We start from the raw sequence: 22,081 nt of genomic DNA on the forward strand, positions 1-22,081 counted from the left end.
ACTGACATTAAGGAATTCTCTGTGACTAAGAAAGAAATATACCACGATTAATATATCATGGTTACCATTCTATTCTTCCTGATCTCCCCCCACCCCACCTTACTCTACAAAAGCCAGCCCCAGGTTCATCCTGACAGACGGGTTGGTTCCTAAACACTGCTACCTTCACTCAAGTGCCCAGGCAAGAGTCAGTTGTGACCTCTACCCAAAGACCCAGAAAGTGGCCTTTTTATCCTTGGACAGTCTATGAGAATAACATCTCCAGTTAAGTTTTTTATGTTCCCAAGTTACTCACAAAATATAAACTTTTTTTTATTCTTTGAGAAAGCCAGACCTGGTAGCACTTGTTGGATGACATGAAGACTTAGTGGCACATCTGCATCTGGTGAGGTTTGGCAGAAAACAGGAGGGATATCAGTAGATTTTCTTAGTAAATAAATAAAGCCCTCCTGAAAAAGAAAATTAAAACAACTCTAAAACACTGTGTGAAAATCCATCTCGTAAACAAATCTGATCTGCTCAACAGATTCACACTTTTTTATCATAAGAAGCATATCTTAAGTGCCTACTGTATGCTGGATGTTGTTCTAGAAACTTGGAAGGGGCAGAAATCAGTTAAGACAAAAGTGTGAATTGAAAAGTGCTCAGAGTACTATGTTCAATGTGTCATGAGCCAGATTGACAGTGACGTAGGAACTGAGTGAGCTAAGGAGAGTAGGAGAAGAGCCTTTCCAGTCATACCATGTGATGTGCACAGATAAAGAAACCTACTAAGCTTAGTGTTCTAGAAATAATAATTTCTATAACTAGGATATAGCATCAGACAGGGCTGTGAGTAATACTGAAAAAAATGACTTTTAAAATTACTTTCCATTGCAGATTTTCACAGTTGTGTCAAGAACTGTGCAGGGGGTACCCAGTTATATTAATGATGATGCTAATAAGTAATTTTCATTGCATACCCTCTGTGCTCCAGGTGCTGTGCAACAAGTTTGACATTGATTTTTCTCTGGCTAGAATAATTAAAATATTCCTAGGAAAAATGTGTTTTCCACAACAAATTATTGAGAACAGTAGCAATGTTTCATATTTTTAAAAACCTCGTTAACATCTGACATAAATATAGTTGGTTCTAATATCTGTGGCCGCTTTAAAAAATGAATTGTTTCTACTGAATTTTATTTACTTGTCTTTCATCAGACTTTATGCTGAATAACAGAAACATAATAATGAAGAAACAAATGTGATGCCTTTATTCATGGAACCTGCGGTTCACTGGGGATTGCAGTTTATGTACCATGATCATACAAAAACATCTTACTGGCTCTTGTGATAGCAACTTTTAAGAAGGAAAAGTCCAGGCTGCTATGGCAGTACCTGACCAGTGGAATGATCTAGGACAAGGAAGTGGGGATTGGGTGATTTGCAGATAAAACCACAGTGCAATCTTGAGAATATAGAAAAAGTACATCTTCACATCTCAATATAAAATGTTCATCTTTTAAAATATAAAATTATTAGTAGTAAACTCATACTGAAGCAATTAGCTAACAGATGGAAGCTTTGGATTCAAAGCAGATTCTTGTCTTTCTATCAACTAGCAATTAGAAATTGAGAAAGCATATTCTTAAACCATGATGTGTCAAGGATTTGCAGTTTTTAAAGCAAAATTGTCAGGGTGAAAAATTTACAGTCTGAACTAAATTTTTGTTGCTGCCTTTAATTTTTATGTCCCCAAGAGCTGTTTAGCATTTTCCTCATGTTAGTTATTGTAGTTGTGGGAGAAAATTGAAAAAAACACATATTTTTACCTTCATAAAATTATATTAGAATCTTTCAAGATTTTGTTATACTTTATTATTTTATATGTTAATTTTATTAACATATTCTACTCAGGGCACTGGATAGTCTGATTTCTTAAGAACAATAATGACAATAGCAATATTGGGATTCTGGAAAGGTCTAAACAACCCTTCTGGATTCTGAGATAAATGAAAGGACCTATAATGCTATACTAGAAAGTTCAATGCAGACAGGTAGGTCAAAATGAGACTCCCACATCACCACTCATATTTAGACTTTCAAAGTATGACTGTAACCCTGCTGACCACATCTCTACAACCCTGCAGACCCCAGATTGCCTCTGTGGAGCAAGGAGCAAAGCAGAAGGAGGGTGGCCAGGGGAGAGGAGGACCCTGAGAAGTCAAGTGGCAGCTAAGCCCAGCAAGCCCTTGTACCCTTCATCTACTTTCACCAATGAGTACCTTCCCTCTCCCCATTCTCCTGTGGGGAGGGACTAGTGAACAATGACAGAAAGGATGAGGAAGAACTTGGGAAAAGGGAGAAAACTATTTCCTTCTTTAAGTAAGATGGAACTTGAAATCAGGGTCCAGGAACAAATAGGAATAGTTTCTCTTCTATGTTTCCTTCATTGTTTGTCTCTGTGGCTAACACCATCAGAAGCAGAGGAATACAAGGGAATTTCTCCAAAAAACCTCATTCTCTCACTTCTCCTCTTCACCTTCAATTGACCCATTAACTTTGTCTTGCTTGAAAAACTGACATAGTGGTTGGAATCTCTAGATTTTCCATCTTTTCCAAAACCAAACTTAAAAATGATTTGTTTAAAAAAAATAATGAAGAATTCAATGTGATAAGGGGAAGAAAGCCCTTTGTAATCAGAGATCTCTCCTCTTCCCAAAGTAGTCACCAAACTGGTACAGCCTTTGCCAAGTGACCTAATTATTCTGAGACATAATTTCCTCATTGATATGATTGGGATAGAAGGTGGTCAAAGTATTATTTGATTGAAATCAAAACCAATGAGAAAATACGAATACAAAAACTATTCAAATGAATCATTTTTCAAATAACTATTGAATTTTTTTTTTGAGTACAACTTTATTTGAAGGTGGGTAGGAAGTATAATATTACCATCAGTAGTACAAAATGTACAGTCAGAAAAACGAGAAATTTTACTTCATTTAGTTTGATTTATTGAAATGTGTAAATGTACTCTATTGTCATATATAACTAGTTAGAACAAATAAAACAATTTTAAAATTTTTTAAAATGCACTTTATTCAGTTTCTCAGAATTTTTAATAAAATTCCCAGGATTGAGTACTTCTTAACAATTTTCCTAAATTTCTGTGTTTCTTTTTCTTCCTTCACCACCTTTTTTCTTTCTTTGTAGGTGTGTGTGTGTGTGCGTGCGTGCGTGTGTGTGTGTGTGTGTGTGTGTGTGATGGATATAATTTTGAAACTCCCTTGAGAGTAGACTCTTCGGGGCCATTTATTTATGTGAAAATATTTTATTGTTTTATTTACAAAATGCCCAATTAAAGTCTGACTCATAATTCAGCCTTAAACATCAATTTTAGAAATTGTACTTGAAGTTTAGTCTGACCTAAATTGCTAATAGCTCTCTGAATTGAAGCCTTTTTACAATCCAGCACTGATTTATTACACCCCAGATATCCTTACAAGGGAGACACATAATTTACAAAGTAAAATAAACTCAAGTCCAAGATTCTCAGATAATTACTGCATTTAATAAATGTCATAATTTCCAAATACACACAGAGACCAAATTAAGTGCTCCTCACTGTTTTAGACTTAATTTTTGTGGTTTTCAATTGTGTGGTTTTTAAAAAAATGTAATCATGACTTTAATACACTACCATTTTATCACAATTTTCTTAAAGGTATTAGTGTATTCTAAACATAATTTGGGCCAAGCTCATCACCCTTTTACTTTTTTCCTTTCCCCCTCACTGGGTTTGACTCAGTATATAGATTTTCCTTGAGCAAATTTTGGTAAGAATATTTAAAACACTAAGAAAAAATGATTAGACTATGAAGATACAAGTCAGTTTAGGCCTGGGAAGTGAGAGAAAAGGAGGGTTTTATTTCTCCATTTATCTTAAATAAATACTTTGTTTTAGTTTGTATTTACAAAGAAACCATTGAGTCTAGCCCACGTATGTGCTTTTTAGTGAGCTCATCCTCAAGAGGAAAAAAAATGCTTATATTTCAATTTTAATTATTGATTTGTAAAGTTCAACATACCATTGATTCATCTACATTGTATCCATATGGAGTAAGTAAAATTGCTCCCAGCAGAAAAAGTTTCACTGGTGTTCCATGCAAAACGATGGTAAGGTGTAGTCTGAAGCTCTGTTGGGAAGGGAAGTCGGCTTTTGTGTCTACTTATAAAATATTTCCCTCCCAATTGCCAAGATAATTGCTTTTTAGCATACGTAGCACCAATTAGTGCATCCAATATGGTCATACTGCTCTGTAGCAGCTCTTCCCATGCTCTTTCATTCCCATATCAGAGAGAGGCAGATGTTTCCAGATTCTTGGTATGCATCACAGCTGTTAGGCAGGACCAGAAAATAGCTAATCTGGAAATTTTGGCCCCATAATTTATCTTTTGTTATCCTTGATATGCCCCTTACACACTTTGGGCAAAAGCTCAGTCAAATTCCTTAGGATTTTTTTTTTTTTTTTGGTATGTTTGCTTGTTTTAATTAATGTCCTAAAAACCCCGTTTGCAATATCCAACTCGCACATGTGTTTGCAAAGAGGTTGATCACAGAAGTTAAAGAATCTAGTGCACTGATAGCACCTGGTAAATACTGCAGTGGAGTAGCCTGGTAGCTTATGTAAATATATTCAATCACACGTTGCAGGGCTCATGGAGAAAGAAAGGTTCATTGATTTTCTCCAGTGTCTGCAGGATGAGCTTATGGTTCTGAGGGAGCATAAAATAGAATACATGAATGTGCTGTCCCCCTGTTATCTCACAGTTCCCAAATGCCTGAGCATGAGCATCTTGCTGTGGCATGATCTTCACTTTCAAGCAAGCAGTAAATGTTTTTCTTGTGACATGGTCCTTAAGTGCCTTTCATGCAAGTCAGCTGGAGGGAAAATTATATTGAACTTAATGAAAGACAGCACCATACTGTACATAAAGGTCTTTTTCAAGGGTATTACTCATCCTATTTTATTTTTGTCTTAATCCCTGACTTTAAAATTGATCCCAAGTGAGATGTCATTATTAAGCTCATAGATTAGTAGTCTGAACCATAATTCAGTTTGGTGCGATGTACAATTTAGTAATATAGATAGGAAAAAATTGTAGTGTGAGTGGGAAAAGGATCTTGGTTGTTATCATTAAGGTGCCAGCAAATATTTCAGTTGACATTTTGTAGCTAGATTAAGATGTTGAAAACCTTTACTAAATCAGCACCAGTCTCTAGTGCAAAGCTAGGACTCACTCGGGTCTGAATCAAGGGCACTTTGGATTTTGATTTAGACAAAGTGTTAAAAATCAGTGAATACTTAATAAGTGCTATGACTATTTATAGAAATTGAGTTTTAAGTTAATAAAAACAATACCATCTGACTGAACAAAGTATGCAAGCATCCTCTTATTTTCTTTTTGGTTAAAGCAAATGAGTATGTTACATTCTTTTCTCAGTTGATCTAGTACCATCATTATTCACCATTAACCATTTCCTCCTCCATAAATACTCTTTTGGCTTCTTTATCACCATAACTTCCTAGGGTCTTAGAGTTCATTTTTCTCAATCTGCCCATGCTCATCTTATAATCTTGCAAACACATGGGTTACATCCTGCAGAGAACATTTTAATTCCTTCAGAGTCAACACAGAGTTTGGATTAGAGATGATCACATGACCCAAATCAGGTGAAATAGAGTCAATGACAACATTTATATCAAAATTATACAGGAAGGATTACATTCTTTCTTCTGAGGCTGTTGGCAATGAGAATGTTGGTATCACAGTGCTTCTGTGCATCACAAAAAGGAGACCAAAAACAAATAGCAGATAAAAACCAAGTCTCAATTAATTCACTTAAAGTTACTGGAGCTAGGTGTGTGTGAGACCTAAAATTTGCTCTGGATTTTTCCATATCATGAACCAATACATTTCCTTAATTACATGAGTGAGGTTTTATGTTAGTTGCAAATGAAAAAGTCTTTGATGATAAAATACTCCTATCCCCAAGTATGCAATTGTACCCATAGCTGCACACTCTCCACATCCTTTGTTTGAACTCCAGACCCCATACAAATACCTTTTTCTTAGAGGTCTTTATTTGAGCATCCCCCTGGAGCCACATGTTCAACCTGTTCACTTCTTTTTTTTTTTTCCTTCAGTGCTGGGGATCGAACTCAGGGTCTTGCGCTTGCGAGGCAAGCACTCTACCAGCTGAGCTATCTCCCCAACCAACCTGTTCGCTTCTATTCACCCAATTTCTCAACCAGAAACTTGAGTATGATTTTTTTAATTTAAGTTTTTATTTTTACAGACTGCATTTTGATTCATTGTACACAAATGGGTATAACTTTTCATTTCTATGGTTGTACACAATGTACATATACATATACATAGGGTAATACTGTCTGTCTCATGCTACTATCTTTCCTTTCCCATCCCCTCTTGCCCCATTTTCCTCTACACCATCCAAAGTTCCTTCAGGCTTCTCTTCCCCACCCCCCTGCCACCTCTGTCATTTTTTATCGTCATTCGCTTATCAGAGAAAACATTCGGTCTTTGACTTTTTGGGCTTGGCCTATTTCACTTAGCATGATATTCTCCAACTCCATCCATTTACCAGAAAATGCCATAATTTTATTCTTCTTTATGACTGAGTATATTCCATTGTGTATGTATACCACAGTTTCTTCATCCATTCATCAATTGAAGGGCATCTCGGTTGGTTCCACATCTAGTTATTGTGAATTGAGCTGCTATGAACATTGATGTGGCTGCGTTACTGTAGTATGCTGATTTTAAGTCCTTTGAATATAAACTAAGGAGTGGGGTAGCTGGGTCAAATGGTGGGTCCATTCCAAGTTTGTTTGGACACTTTCTACTCCTTATCCCATCCTCCATGTCCAAATCAATTATCCAGTCATTTTAATTCACTCCTAAACAGTTTCTTATTCTGTCTAGAGATCCTCATTCTCAATGCCTGGTTTTGGGTAGTCCACTATCTCTTGGCTGGATTATATGCCCAGGTTCCTAATTGATTTACCTGCCTTCCATCTGTCCTCTGCATTATAGTCATAGAAATCTACCCAGAGTGCAAGTTTGACTACAGCATTCTATTTAGACTTTATATGGCTCTTCTTTGTCCATACAGAACTATGAAACCAAAATTTTAACATGTCTCAGAGGCTCTTTGTCATCTGGTTCTTCCTTCCTTCTCCAGCCTCAACTTCTGTTGCCCCCTCTGCTCACATGATCTTCTTACACATGCCCTTTTTAGTCCCCCAAATGAGCCATGCTTCCTCTATCCTTTGGGTCTGCCATGATCTTTACTTGACTTTTTTACACTCTTGTCCAAGTGTACTTGGTAGAATTTTGCACATTCATAGGAAATTTTCTCCTCTCTGGATTTCTACTCTTAGGACCACTTCCAGGGCAGGGTGGAATGTCTTCTTTGTACTTCTCTAGTCCCTGAAGCTCATTTGTCCACTGAAATTTAAAGTACCTATTTTTGTTATCATTGCCAGTTAACATCACCTTCCCTGGATAAGGCATTTGAAATCAAGGGTCTCAGCCCCTAGAAAACAGTGCTGCTTCATAACTCACTGGGGAAATGAGTGAATGAACAGTGGTTGAACAGTCATGCCATCGAGTTGGCATAGAGTTTTCTGCTTACATAACTGTATCAGCCTCTCTCCAATATTCTAAGCAACCCAGGAAGCATTTTTAAAAATAGAATTATTTGATAGAGGAATTTGAGATCTTACTTCAAACTTCACTTCCCAAATTCATTTGACTGATTTTACATTTTAAATTAGGGAAAGGTTTGTATCAGGGAAAATAAGGACACGCCTTTTACTTTCCAAATTCATTTTCTTATCAAAATGTAGACCTTTTGACCTCAGTTTACATATTCATTTTTAAGTTTAAAATAATAACATTATTAAAGAGACAGGTCGATAGTTCATGATGGAAATTATGCTACTCTATGGTAAGTGACTATGCGCTTTACACAAAACATCACAGCTGTGAGGCTGCCCTGACAAGCCTGGTGCTGCAGGCAAGAGATCCCTGAGGAGGGGAGGGATAGAAACATCACAAGAGAAAAAGTAAAGGATACAAGAGAGGACTCAGCTTTTGCACCAGATAAAGACAATCTCCCTTCTTTTCCTGATCTCCCCTTACTGCACTGCTAACACGGACACAAATATACATACACGCACAAACAGACACACACACACACACACAGAGGCACACCCAGAATCTGTTCTAATTTATTATTCATTTGATATGGTCTTAAGTCTTTTTAATGTTACTATCACAGAATGCCTGAGGTTGGGAACTTTACAAAGAAAAGAGCTTTACCTTAGCTCATGGTTCTGAAGGTTGGGAAGTCCAATATCAGGCAGCTGCATCTGATGATGGCTTTATGGTACTTCAGTCCATAGCAGAAAGTGAAAAGGGCAAGTGTGCACTTCTGGAACAGGGAACAGGTGTGCAGATCCCTGTATGAGCCGATCCTTCCTTCCAAAAGACATCCATCTCTTCATGAGGGCTCTACCCCACAACCATCATCCCACTAGGTCCTACTTCCCAACACCACTGCAAAGGCAATCGAGTTTCAACTTGAGTGTCAGAAACCATAACAGTTATCAACTATTATTTCAGTGATTGGGTTTCCTAGAAAAATAAAGAACCAAACATAAGGAAGAGAAAAATTCAACAACAAATTAACAAATTGCAAAAGTCTCCTGTCTTTCTTGAATCTACTTTTCCTCCCTTTGAATGTATTCTTCCTAAGAAAGGCGGAGGGATAATTCAAGAATTCAACACTGATTAGATTCAGCTTCAAACCTTTTAACATCTTCCCATTAATTTTGGGATAAAGCGCCTAATCAGCACTCTGCCTATTAGTCTACACAACCCAGTTTCTGCCTGATGTTCTCTATTCATCAGTTATCTTCCGCTTTATCTATTCACATTCTGGCCAGATGGGGGATCTTTCAAGACCCCTCTATTTGCTTAATTAAATCTTACTATCCATTAGATCTTGTCTCAGCTTTGCTTTCTCAAAGAAGTCTCTTCTGAGTTATCAGGACTGGTTATGTCACTCCTGACTTTGACACAGCTTTCCAGTGACCTTGACTTTTTTTGGAAATGCTTATCATCCTCACTAATTCCCTCCCTAGATTATAAACTCCATGAAGATAAAGACCATATCTGGTCATTTTTCTTGCAACTATGTTAAGAAGGACGGTGCCTCACAGTTAATGATGGTTAACAAATGTGTGTTGAATGAATCAATATGTAATAGGGGAGGCAGTTAGACATGTGTGAAATTCACATACCAGCTGAGGCTGCTCAGAAATGTTGTGCATCAATTTCTTTGACAGTAGTCAGTTTTAAGAAATTAAACTGTAGTCCATGTCATGTGTCTCATGACTCACCAAAAAGTATGCCTAAATTGTATGTGCATATATGGGTGTTTTTATTAGTTTTCCTTCATGTTACTAAATATATTCCAGCTATGGAAATGCATGCATGCACTGGTGACTTTAAGGCTATATAAAACTCACTAATCCTGGATACTGAAAAATCTTTTCTACCTGTGGTTTTGTAGTCCATCTCAGAGGTATGACAGTCCTCTTTTATTTTATTGACCTATTTCTAACCCCAATTCAAAATCTTCCTGTATTTTCCTGCCCCATCATGCAGTGCACTATCTCTGAAAGAAAGCATGCAGCCTCAAGCAAAGGTTTCAATGCTGAGTTGAAGACCAGCCTCACCAGAGCAGTCTCAGGGGAATCTTGTCCTTGCACACAGGTCCAGGTAGTAGCCCTTCGTCAGCTATCCAATGCTTGTCACATCTCTTTTCTTCTAGGAAAGAGTGCAATTTCTTAAGAAGTTGCAAATCTGGTTGTATTAATCCCCAATTTCCAGCCTGATCCTCTTAATTTTTTTTAAAAAACTAGTTATATAGTTTAAAAAGTAAAATAGCTACATAAAGTTTGCAAGGAAAACCAGATGCATTCATGTTTTCTTGTAGTTAGTTCTTTATTTTTCTAGGATTTTTCTTCAAATTTATCTTTGGACAACTCTTTTAAGTATTTAACCTCTGCTCCTTTATTTTGTAATTTCCAAGGACTAGCTTTTCTTTGAATGTTATTGTCTCCTATTCTTGGGTAACACAATTTCCTTTCATTTCTCTTCAATTATACTTTTCATGAAAACATTTCTTCTGTTTCTTTCATCATCTCTGTTTCTGTTTTGTTATTTTTTATTTTAATTTATACTTGTAATTTAGAGAATCTCCTCTCATGATTGGTGACTGCTGCCTGTTCATCTCTAGAGGTTGGGCAGCTGATTGGGAGTTGAGTGTGTGAAGGCAGATTGGTCAATGTTTGAGCTTTACGGTGTGTCTGGCTGGGCTATTTCTTGAAATCTACAGACTTATTTTCTTATCCTGGTCAGTTTTCTAGAGAGAAATCTTATAATGTTGTGTCTGGAGAGAATAAGAAACTGGCTACTGAGTACCCATTCATAACTAGAAGAGCCAAGAGGGCCCACTGTTGACCTTAGATTTTTACTTTGCTCTCCTGTATTTACTGTGATACTCCTTCCTTCATCTTCATATGGTGTCCCTCATTTTCAACCATCCTAGAAAATAAATACTATGCTGGGTTTTTATTTTCTGCATAAAAATCTCCTGACTGTGCATGGTTTAGAATTGGATCTTTGGTTTGAGCTGCTCTTTGTACAGACTTTGAATGATACTCTTTTCAGACCCACTTGTTCCCCATATCAGTGTAGTTGTCATTTTTAGTTGCTGAGCTTTGCTGGGCTTCCTCCTGGTGACTAGCTTGCTTCAGAGGTTCCCACTCTGCTGGCTAAAGCTTTAGCTTTCTCTCGTCCATTAGATCCATCTTTACTTATCCATTTGACTTTCAGCTTCTAAAACTTATTATCACTTTTGTCTTGTTCATATTGTCTTTATTAGTCTCTCACATTAAATACAGGAGTCTGTTGTCAATCTACCATATTGAATCAGAACTTTGTAACTTGATTCTTTACAAGACAGTTTGTTATATCAATACATTTATCTAATCCTGGGTATACCAAATTCCTCTTAATATAGCCTGATTGCAAAATGTCAGTTAAGGATAATCTCATGGTTACTTTCAACATTGTCCTCTAAGTAACAGTATTCCCAGCATTATCAAATATGCTTCTGAGCAATCTGCCTAAAACACTTGAAAACTAAAAACATTTTCAAGGTGTTAGCTTTCCATTCTCTGTGAACAAAATACCTGACAAGAACAACGTAGAGGAGGAAAAGTTTATTTTGGTTCATAGTTTCAGAGGTTTAGTCTACAGTGGACTGACTCCAATTGCCCTAGACCCAAGTTAAGGCAGAACATTAAGGTGAAATGGCAATGGCAGAAAAGAACTTCTCACCTCCTGTTGGCCAAGATGCAGAGAAAGAAAGGGGTCTCAGGGAACAAGGACCCTTTCCAGGGCTCATCCCCAGTGACCCACCTCCTCTAGCCATGTCCCAACTGCCTAGAGTTACCACTCAGTTAGTCCATTCAAACCAGGAGAGTCTAACAGGGTTCCAGCTCTCATAATCATTTCACCTCTAAATATTTCTGCACTAGCACAGGAACTTTTGGGGCACATTTCATATCCAAAGCACAGCACTAAATAACCCATGGATCAGAGACAAAATCTCAAGGGAAATTTTAAAACAATATATTGAAATCAAATGAAAGTACAACATATAATATATGGGATGGTTAATACAATGCAAAAAGAAAATCTTCTAAATTATTGCACTGGAAAAGAAGAAAACTGCAAATTAAAATTCGAGCTCCCACTTCAGGAAATTAGAAAAAGGAAAGCAAGAGAGATCCAAATGAAGCAGATGGAAAGGCTTAATAAACATAAGCACAAAAAATCAATCAATTGGCTTTCCCCTTCTTGCAAGATGGCAGATGAAAAAGCTGGGAAATTAGACTTCAAGCGGAAGAAACCTGAAACTAAGAACTCTCATGCCAGTGGCAAGGTTATGATGGGTAACTGTAAGGCCAAGAAGGGGAGGCTTGAAACTCTGTCCTCATAGGAACAACTAGTGGGTATTCCCTATGTATTTCTAAAAGGCCACGTACAAAAGAGGCTGTACTTAGCCACTAAACCAGTAATGGCGGGGAGGGGAGATTCTTGCTACTTTCACAAAATCAGTTGGTGGTGACCATAATAGTGGTACCCAAGTGACCTATCTTTTTAAAATGCCTAGATATTATCCTCAAATGCTGTTAAGCCATGGCAAAGACAAGAGCAAATGCACAAACAAAACAACACTTCAGTCAGCCTGTGAGAGAACGGTGAGCTAGCATCATCCCAGGGTCATCCTCCTCATCCTCACTGGTGTCAAGGAAGCTAGATGGTGGTTTTCCTGAAGCACCTGAGCAGTGATTGCTCCTCGGGATTGGACCTCTTCCCTTCTATAAAGTTTCTGTACATGAAAGAAACCAGAAAGTTGTCATTGCCACCTTTTTTGAAAGTGAACATCAGTAAAAATTCTTGAATATCTTACCAATGCTTCGAGAAGAAGTTGTGGAAGTCCAGACGCCAAGAAGATGGGATCTTCAACACAGACAAGGAGAAATAAGAGATCTCGGAGCAGAATAAGCTTGACAAGAAATCTGTAAACTTCCAAATTTTACCAAAAATCAAAGCTATATTTCTCAGCTTCAGGGCTAAAAGCAATTCATTTTTAATCTAACAAGTGAAACACAAAATTTGGTGTTCTGAATTTCTTACCAAGAACCAAATTAAATAATAGATACTAAGAAGGAAAGAAAGAAAATTAAATCAATTAAATTGAAAACTGATAAATAGGGAAAATCAGTGAAGCAGAGAAGCTATTTCTTTGAGACTATCAGTTAAATTGACAAAATAGAGAGAATGACAAACACTGATGAGGACATAAAGAAACTGAGTCTCTCATACATTGCTAATGGTAATACAAAATGGTGTAATCACTCCAGAATTGAGTTTGCCAGTTTCTACTTATTAAAATTTAGCTTATCCTAATGATATTTTCTAGCATTTTCACTAGTGAGGTTTTTATCCCAGAGAAATGAAAATTTGTGTTCACACAAAAACCTGCATAGAATTATTGATAACAGTTTTATTTATAATAGCCTGTAACTGGAAATAATCAAACAATCCCAAAAGTGGCAAATAGCTCAACAAACTGTAGTACACCCATACCACTGAGCTAAGCAATAAAAGAGAATAAATTCTTGACATATAAATCTCAAGGGCACTTTTCTGAGTGACAGAAGTCAATCTCAAAAAGTCACATACCATATGGTTCCACATATATTACATTCTCGAATTGATGTGATTATAAAGATAGTGTTTAAATTAGTGGTTTCTAGGATTATGAATCATGGTGAGGAAGGATGTGAGTATGGTTATAAAGGAGTAATACAATTGAGCTATTAGTGGTATCCCCTGTACCAGCATCAACTCCTGATTTTACTCTTCTACTATGATTATGTAAGGTGTAAGCATTGTGGAAAATTGAGTGAAGGGTACATGGGTTCTCTCTGCACTATCTCTTTAACTTTCTGCAAATCTCAAATGATTTCAAAAATATTTAGTGTTATGTTTAAAATATATTCCTCAAATTTCAGGTATTGGAAACTTACTAAGTTCTATCAAGTATCACATGTTAATGAAACTAGGAGGAAGAGCCTTTGTAGATAATTGGGATTGGATGAGGTCTTGATAGTATTAGTGGCTTTATAAGAGGAGTAAAGTCTGGAGCTAGAACTCTTTCTCCATCTAGTCATGTGATAGTCTCTCCATGCTATGATGTAGCAATAGATAATTCTGAAAAAGAACAAAATGTAAAGACTATGTGTACTTGATACATATTGCCTTTATTTAATTTCTTGAAAAAGTCAGTTATGTATACACACACATATTTGTATGTGTGTTTTATGCATAGGTATATAGTGCATTATATATATAGATATATGTACATTTTATATTATATATATGCTATTGTCCAGTGTGTATTTATGTATATGTATGTGTGTATCTATGTGTGTGTATGTATATATATGTGTGTGTGTGTGTGTACATATATATATATATATATGCTGTTGTCCAGGTCTTCAACACAGAAAAGGAGAAATAAGAGATTTCAGAGCAGAATAAGCTTGATAAAAAAGCTTATCAAGCTTTCTAGAAACATGAGCCAAATAAACTTTAATTCTTTAGAAGTCTCTTTAATTCTTTAGAAGTCTCAGGTCTCTGGTATTTTGCTATTGCAACAGTAAATGGACCTAGACATTTAGGGACACAGTTGAAAAATATCTTCAAATTCTATGTACTAAATCTAGAAAACATTGCTGTTGTTAATCAAAGAAGACCAAAATAAGTGAGAAATAATGTTGAGTCTTTTAGAAGGCTTAATATAATTGATTCCAAATTTTTCAAAAAAATGATGTATAGAATCAATGCTATTCCAAAAAAAATCTTATCAGCCTCTTTTTTTTTGCGATACATTATAAGGTTATTCTGAAATTTATATGAAAATACTAAGTACCTAGAACAACCAAGATAATTCTGAAAAAGAACAAAATGTAAAGACTATGTGTACTTGATACATATTGCCTTTATTTAATTTCTTGAAAAAGTCAGTTATGTATACACACACATATTTGTATGTGTGCTTTATGCATAGGTATATAGTACATTATATATATAGATATATGTACATTTTATATTATATATACGCTATTGTCCAGTGTGTGTTTATGTATATGTATGTGTGTATCTATGTGTGCTATGTGTGTATGTATATATATATATATGTGTGTGTGTGTGTGTGTGTGTGTGTTTGTGTGTGTGCATATATATATATATGCTGTTGTCCAAAAGTGGAGAGTTGGTGATTGGGAGATGTCATATACTACAAAGAGGCATGAGGAAACATTTTTCAAATTGGAGAAGTGTTCTACATTTTGAAGTTCATGGTGATTACATGACAATATTACACTTTTAAGATTCATTAAGTTGCATAAATAAATATCGAATTGTATTGCCTTTAAATTATATGTCAATTATACACACACATATCATGTATTTATACTTCTGGTAGCAGTGTGTAAGGTGGATGAAATTGGAAAAAAAGATTAAGGGCAAAGAATCCATGTACTAGGTCATTGCAGAAGGGATAATAATCCTGGTAAATCTGAAGTTAGGCAGTGATGGAGGAAAGAAAATAAAGAGCATGAAACAGAAGTTATTAGCATTCCACAGAACTTGCCAGCCTCTCTTTTCTCTTTCTTTCTTTTTCCATCTGGTATAAATAAGAAATCCCTCAGCTTTATCTTTATCTTAGTCATTTTGATGTCATATGTTGGTGGCAGTTACAAGAAATGGACAAAGAAGGAGTCTGGATATCTATCAACCTAACAGGGTCACTCCTACACACAATGTTCTCGTGATTGTTTTACTATATGTCCACTTGCCCAATTTCCTGCCCCAAAGAATTCAAGCACAGATTATGTGGAAAGAGGTTGGCTACAAAATTTCCACACGTGATTCTAATTCAACCTCACTTCCTTAACAATCCCCACTTCCCTTTCCAGAACTTGAGCTGAGAAGCATTAGCATAAAAGTTGATAAGAAATGTCCAGATGGAATAGTACTATCATCTGTTAGATATGCTGAGTTTGCAGAAATTTCAGAGCATTCCTGTCCATTTGCCCTGGAAAGAAATTGAAAATTAAAATATGATACTCAAGAAATTTGTTAGGACTGATACTAAATTGGAAGTCATCAGTATGGGATTGATTTTTACAGTCATAGAAATTGAAAATCATCAAGGAAGAGCAAAAGAATACAGTAGAGATTTGGATCCAATAAATTATCTACAAATAGCAAGAGAGGGAAAAAGAGCCAGCAAAGGAAGAAAAATAGTGAGAAGAAAACTAGGGAAGACCCATAAGAGTGTACTAATGTTTTTTAACCAAAGGGGATTAGTTTCACACATATTTATGTGATTTACCTGAAAAACAAAAATTCCTCTACCCACTTCTCTTCTGTATTAAAGATGAAAGGGAAGGCTCTTCAGAAGTTGTTAAGGACTACATGTATTATTGGGTAGAATTGAATGTGTGTGTCAGAGAAGATTACGGTATTCTAAAGGAGATTTAAACTGAGATAGTTATACTCTCGGTCTCATGTATGTAATTCATTTCCCAGAACATGACTGATCATTTTGCTTTCAAAGAGTAAAAACCCTGTCATTTACATGTTCAGATGTCTTAGTTTGAACTTGATTTTAATTGTAAAATGCTGTTATGTCATTTCCAAGCCAGTTTATAAAGTATTACTTTGGAATAATTACATAATGGCTTCTATCAATCATCTCTTTTACAATTGTTCAATCTCAAACTTCACTTACAATACTTTCAGTAGCCTATGCGACTAAGTTGATTCAAATGTAATCCATGTTTTCCAAAATAAAAACCCTCTAGAAAAATGTTAAATTGTGCATATCCACAGAGTTCAAATAGCCTCCATCATAATTATTAGTTAAAAGAATCAGCCTGCCTTAGCTATATGGCAACATTAAAAAACATCAATAATTCAATTCTGTCCAAGAGATATTTATTTCATATCTATATAATGTCAGGTAACATACTTGGTTAAAAAAGGAAAATAAGAAAAAAAAAAAGACAGTCTCTCTCTTCACAGAGAACTGTGATGAATAAAACAAATTATTCATAGAATTCTTCATTTGAAAGCTATTCGTGTTTTTATACTTACTTGGTTTTGTGAATTTCAAACAATAAATTTTTAATGTGAAGTTATTTGGTACCTCTGAATTAAGATGGCAAACATTGGAACAAACAAAATAAATAAAAATACACTAATGAAATTAGGAAAATAACATAAAGATGAAAGGTAACTAAACTTTCAACTATTTTTTATAAATTAGTGACATTTATGTTTCTAAACTTATTAAAGCTTATAACCGTACCAAGCCTGTGCCTTTTGGAATACTTTTCCACACTACTTTGATCACAGTCTAAGTTATGCTGTGGTGCTAAAATCTTAGTGGCTTGACACAAATAAAAGTGTATTTCCTGCTTATACTGAAAGCCCATAATTGATCATCAGGGGATGCACTGACCATAGTCACTCAGGGACCTAAGTTAATGGAAACTCCTGCTGTATTGGCTTCCACAGTTGACCAGACAGGGAGAACAGAGACTTTAGTCAATGAAACACTAACTCCTAGAGTGTTTACTGCTCACATTTTAGTGGCTCACAAGACAATGAGATTGCCATGATGCCTTGTTCCTGGAATGAAAGAAAAATCAGAGTATATGTGAACATCCCTAATGGCTCTCAAATTTCTCCTTTTCTGTTCCTTTGAAATAACCATCCTACGTGTTCCCTCTTCTCAGCTCTCTTCTGAAATCCATCCCATGTGCTATTTTAATTCCGTCTGATGGTATCTTCTTTAACCTATTGTCTGTATTTCTGACTTTTTCAATCGCATCCCTAACCTTTTTCTTTTGGTGCGTGGGAGGGTATTTCTAGAATATTTTTCACCATGACGATGTTTTCATGTCTCCCTTTACTTTCTTGAGTTTTATAAAAATTCTTTTCATTCCTTTATCTGGTCTTAGGATCACTTCTTTGTACATTTATATGACTTCTTTGAACTTTGTTTTCTTTTTCTAAGATTAATCATGAGTCTATAAAATGATCTGATTTTATTACTCCAGGCTTTTCAGCAGTCTTTAGTTCATGTTTCCTTTCTTTTTCCTTGATTTCTTTTAGTCTGTTTTTCCCTCTTTATTTCTTTCTTTCCAGGCCTGGTACCCCTGGTAATAGCTTTCTGAATACTACTGAGCCTTGATGGTGGGAACTTCTGGTGAAGAGTTTTAAGATTTATTTCAAAGACCACTCTCCTTAAACAAGTTGTTTCCTTCACCCTGGGAGCATATGTTCCCTTAGACCATTGAAAGTAGCAATCTGGCTTTAATAATCTATTTTTAGTTCTTAAAATCCCCTTTACAATGGATCATGTCCTTGGGCAGAGAAGCCTGACCACAAACAACTGAAGTGGAACATGGACCATCATGAATTTTTCTTTTAATACTCCTCTTTTCATACTTCTGGACTATCAAATATGTCTAACAGGGCTTTCTCATTTTAAAAATATATGTTATTTGAAATGAGACAATTTATTTGGAGGTGAGGTAATTCATTTCTCCCTCAAGATCCAAAGCATCATGGTTGATGTGAAGCATGTTTTTCTTTTTTTTTTTCTTCCAGTCTACATGTGCTTTATATTGTGAGGTTAGAAATTATACCAATTTTTTTGGTGTTAATGAAATTTTCTTATTTACTTATTATCCATTTTTATTATTTTTATCAGTTTTGAAGTTTGGAGTAAAAATTCCTTTATCTATTACTTCAGTAGACATTTCCATATCTTCCCCACTGAATATTGATCTTTTTGAAAGAAGAGCTATTTCCTTTCTTTCTTTCTTTCTTTCTTTCTTTCTTTCTTTCTTTCTTTCTTTCTTTCTTTCTTTCCTTCTTTCCTTCCTTCCTTCTTTCTTTCTTTCTTTCTTTCTTTCTTTCTTTCTTTCTTTCTCTCTCTCTCTCTCTCTTTCTTTCTTTTTCTTTTTTTCTTTTCATTTCTAATATGGAACTTAATTGAACTTTCATATATGTTATTGTCTACTTTTGGTCATAAGAAGACCAAGCAAACTTGGAGACAGAATGTATCTCAGGATCTTACCACTACTAAAAAGCAATATAAAAATACTTGAGAACATCACTTCTCATTCAAAAATTCAGCAGATTTATCTTGCAATCCAATTTCCAGTGCTTAAATAATTTCATTCACTTACACTAGGCAACTTGAAAATAGGCACATTGAGTTCTATTATCTGTCCCAATGTTAAATGAAAGTTTGATACTTCAAGTCAACAGCAAAGGAAAGTCAATTCAGCATGTAGATCTGTTCAACAATCTTCAGGACTCCTAAATGATGGTAACCCACTTACCTTACAGGTGGTTCAGATGCAATGATGGCTAAACATGGAAAAAGTTGGAGTTTGTCTTTTGTCTGGTATTATTAGCCAAGGTTCTCTAAAGAAACCAAACCAACTGGATGTTGTATTAAAATATATGTATATGTATATGCATGAATATGTGTGTATACATATATAGAGAGAAAGAGAAAGAGAGTGAGATAAAAACAGAGGAACAGAGACAGATCTATTTTTGAGAAAATTGGCTCAATTGATAGGGGGGACTGTCATATCTAAAACCTGCAGGACAGGCAGAAAAGAAGAGTTGACATTGCATTCTCCAGTTTGAATACAGTCTTGAGGTAACATTTCTTCTTCCTTGGGTGAACTTGACTTTTTCTCTTAAGTCCTTTAAGTGATAAGATGAGACCCACCTACAGTATGGTTGTCCTCTGCTTTATTCAAAGTCTACAGATTTAAATGTTAATCATTTCTAAAAATATATATTTTTATTATATTATTATTTTATTATATTAACAACTGGACTGCTACTTAAAAAAAAACACTGGGTACCATGGGTTGACTAAATGAATGTATATAATTAACCACCTCTCCTGGCATGTTTTGGAGAATTACAGATTTGCATCACCAGACCTGGCTTTAAATTCAAGGGCTGTTGTGAACAAGAGACTGCTGTGCTATTTTATACTGTACGAAATGTCCCCAGGGGAGTAATGCAGAAGTCAAGGTCTCAAGTGGTAGTTTTGTTGTGTTATCTAGACTTATTCTGCTTAATAAATATGTTATTTTTAAAAATTCTTAATAGTTTAAGGCATCCTGAAAGTAGCATATTTATAGGAAATGGCAACATTATAATTGGAGCTGAGCCTGCCTTCATCGTCCCCACTCTCCTAACTTCATATGATGGATAATTTGGAACATACTCTTATGTATGCTTTGGCTAAATTTTGAGATTTATAATGTTTCATAATCAACCTGCAAAATGAGGCCCAATTTCACATGGACTGAATGAGGACTCAAAATCAAGCAACAAATATTAGGATTATCCTTCCATTACACCCCCTTTGAAAAATGACTCCTTGCTGCCATGTGAAGGGTTCTTTAAGCTTTAATACTGAACAGAGATTTAAAAGGATTAACATCAACCACCTTCCAGTAAACACACAAAATGCATTTTAACGTCTAGTATTTCATCTTTATTTGAGTACTTTCAATTCGTAATGGGCTGGTCACGTAGAAAGACTAGTTGGCATTGTCCATTACTATTCCTGCTAAGTTATTCACAGTCCCCCACTGACCTTTTTTCAGCAAGTTTTTCAGATCCTTTGTTTCGGCTGCTGTTTTGTGTCTTGCTGACGTCAGTCATATTTATGGAGCTGTGTGCAGGGTTCCCACCGTGCCCATCATTATTTCTAATGCTTCTCCCTTTAGCAACCTGTGTTTATAACTTAGCCATTTAGTTGCTTTGCCCAACTCTTTAAATTCCTAGGACTTACACCTCACTGAAGAGCACTTCTTATTGCCAAGGTACTTTGTGAAACACTTGACTCTATTTTCATGTATAACTATTTTTAGAGCCAACGGTGGACTTGAACAGACCTGTTCTTTGATTGTTTATTTTTGCCCAGACACTTATTTGGAAGAAGTTCGTTCTCTTTGGGCTTCCACAGATGCCCCATTTATTCATTCAACATGTTCTAGTGCACCAAATATGGACATGATCAGCTTGCTCACAGATGAAATAAAAGTTAACACTTTCTTATCATGAAAATAGCTGCAATGTTACTCTCTTAATGGAAAACCTTCTGCTTTCAGTTTTCTCCAACTCTGTGAAATACTTTCCTTACCCTTCCAGATAGATGATAATAACAGTCACAGGCAATTATGAAATGACTTTGTTACCTTGAAAAAATGATGAGAGATGATAATGATATCAAAGTTTGAATAGGATGTCACTAGTACCTTAAGATTTAAGGACAATGAAAACCTGCTCTAATGTCTTCCCATTAGCCTGTGCCAGTGCTTTTTAAAAGCTACCATTCACATAACATTTTGGATAAGTTATGTAAAAAATACACATTCAGAAATTAGGATGGGATAATACTATCATCCACGAACATATTAAGTTGTATGCCATGACTTTAAAAAGCACTCCATAAATACTTTAGATGGAACGTTACTCCTTAGCACTCTGTGAATTACCTATAGCTATCATTTGATGGAATTTATTGCATAATTTGGGTTTTGGTTTTATCTGTATTATGTATTATTATGTTTGTTTTATTCCATCTGTTCAGGCTCTGGAGGGTAAAGTGGGTGTCTGAAGTTTCCTCCCACATTAAATAGCAAAGTATTGTACTTATTGAGGGTGCTTGAAAATCCTTTCAGTAAATGAAAAAAAAATAAATGACTATATTAGAATTGATTAGCTTATCAGTTTAGAAAGGGAAGGCATATAAGAAAGTCACAGAATGATAGTGAAGAAAGATGAAGATTGCAAACAGTAGTTTCCAAGCAAAGTGATAAAAATACTCACTTGAAGTGAAACTTGCAGAATGACAGAGTAAGGACATTTTTAAGTTTTCACCATGAAAAACAAAGAAAATACTCAAAAAATTATCAAAATCGACCTTGTTAGAACACTTGAAATTAACCAAAGTCATGCAACAATATAGAAAATGTTTAGGAAAAACCACTAGTCTTTCATAACAAAAGTGGGATCTGTAGCAATGTATATGAGGAAGAGATCCAGCTCTCCCATCCCCAGTTCCATGGCATGGTAGCTGTGATGACTGACAGTCTGCAGTCACCGGATGGGGCTTAATTGATTTGGAGCTCTTCATAATGCCCTATCTCCAGAAGGTTGTCACTATCCAACCAGACTTACAGTCCACTGAAAAAGTTGCATTTCCAGGATATTGTTGGTATCTAACCTGAGTTTAGCTTCCAGAAAG

General features: G+C 35.6%; 1 long non-coding RNA gene across 1 annotated transcript; it reads right to left on the bottom strand.

The window, feature by feature from the left end:
* Positions 1–328: 328 nt before the first annotated feature.
* On the bottom strand, positions 329–9,874 carry LOC124981968 (uncharacterized). Its single transcript, XR_007108146.1, has 3 exons — positions 9,813–9,874; positions 8,392–8,706; positions 329–449 (listed from the first exon to the last, which is right to left on the bottom strand). It is a non-coding gene; the product is annotated as an uncharacterized LOC124981968 (long non-coding RNA).
* Between the last annotated feature and the right edge of the window lie 12,207 nt (positions 9,875–22,081).

This window comes from Sciurus carolinensis, chromosome 4 (assembly GCF_902686445.1).
Source record: "Sciurus carolinensis chromosome 4, mSciCar1.2, whole genome shotgun sequence".
NCBI lineage: Eukaryota > Metazoa > Chordata > Mammalia > Rodentia > Sciuridae > Sciurus > Sciurus carolinensis.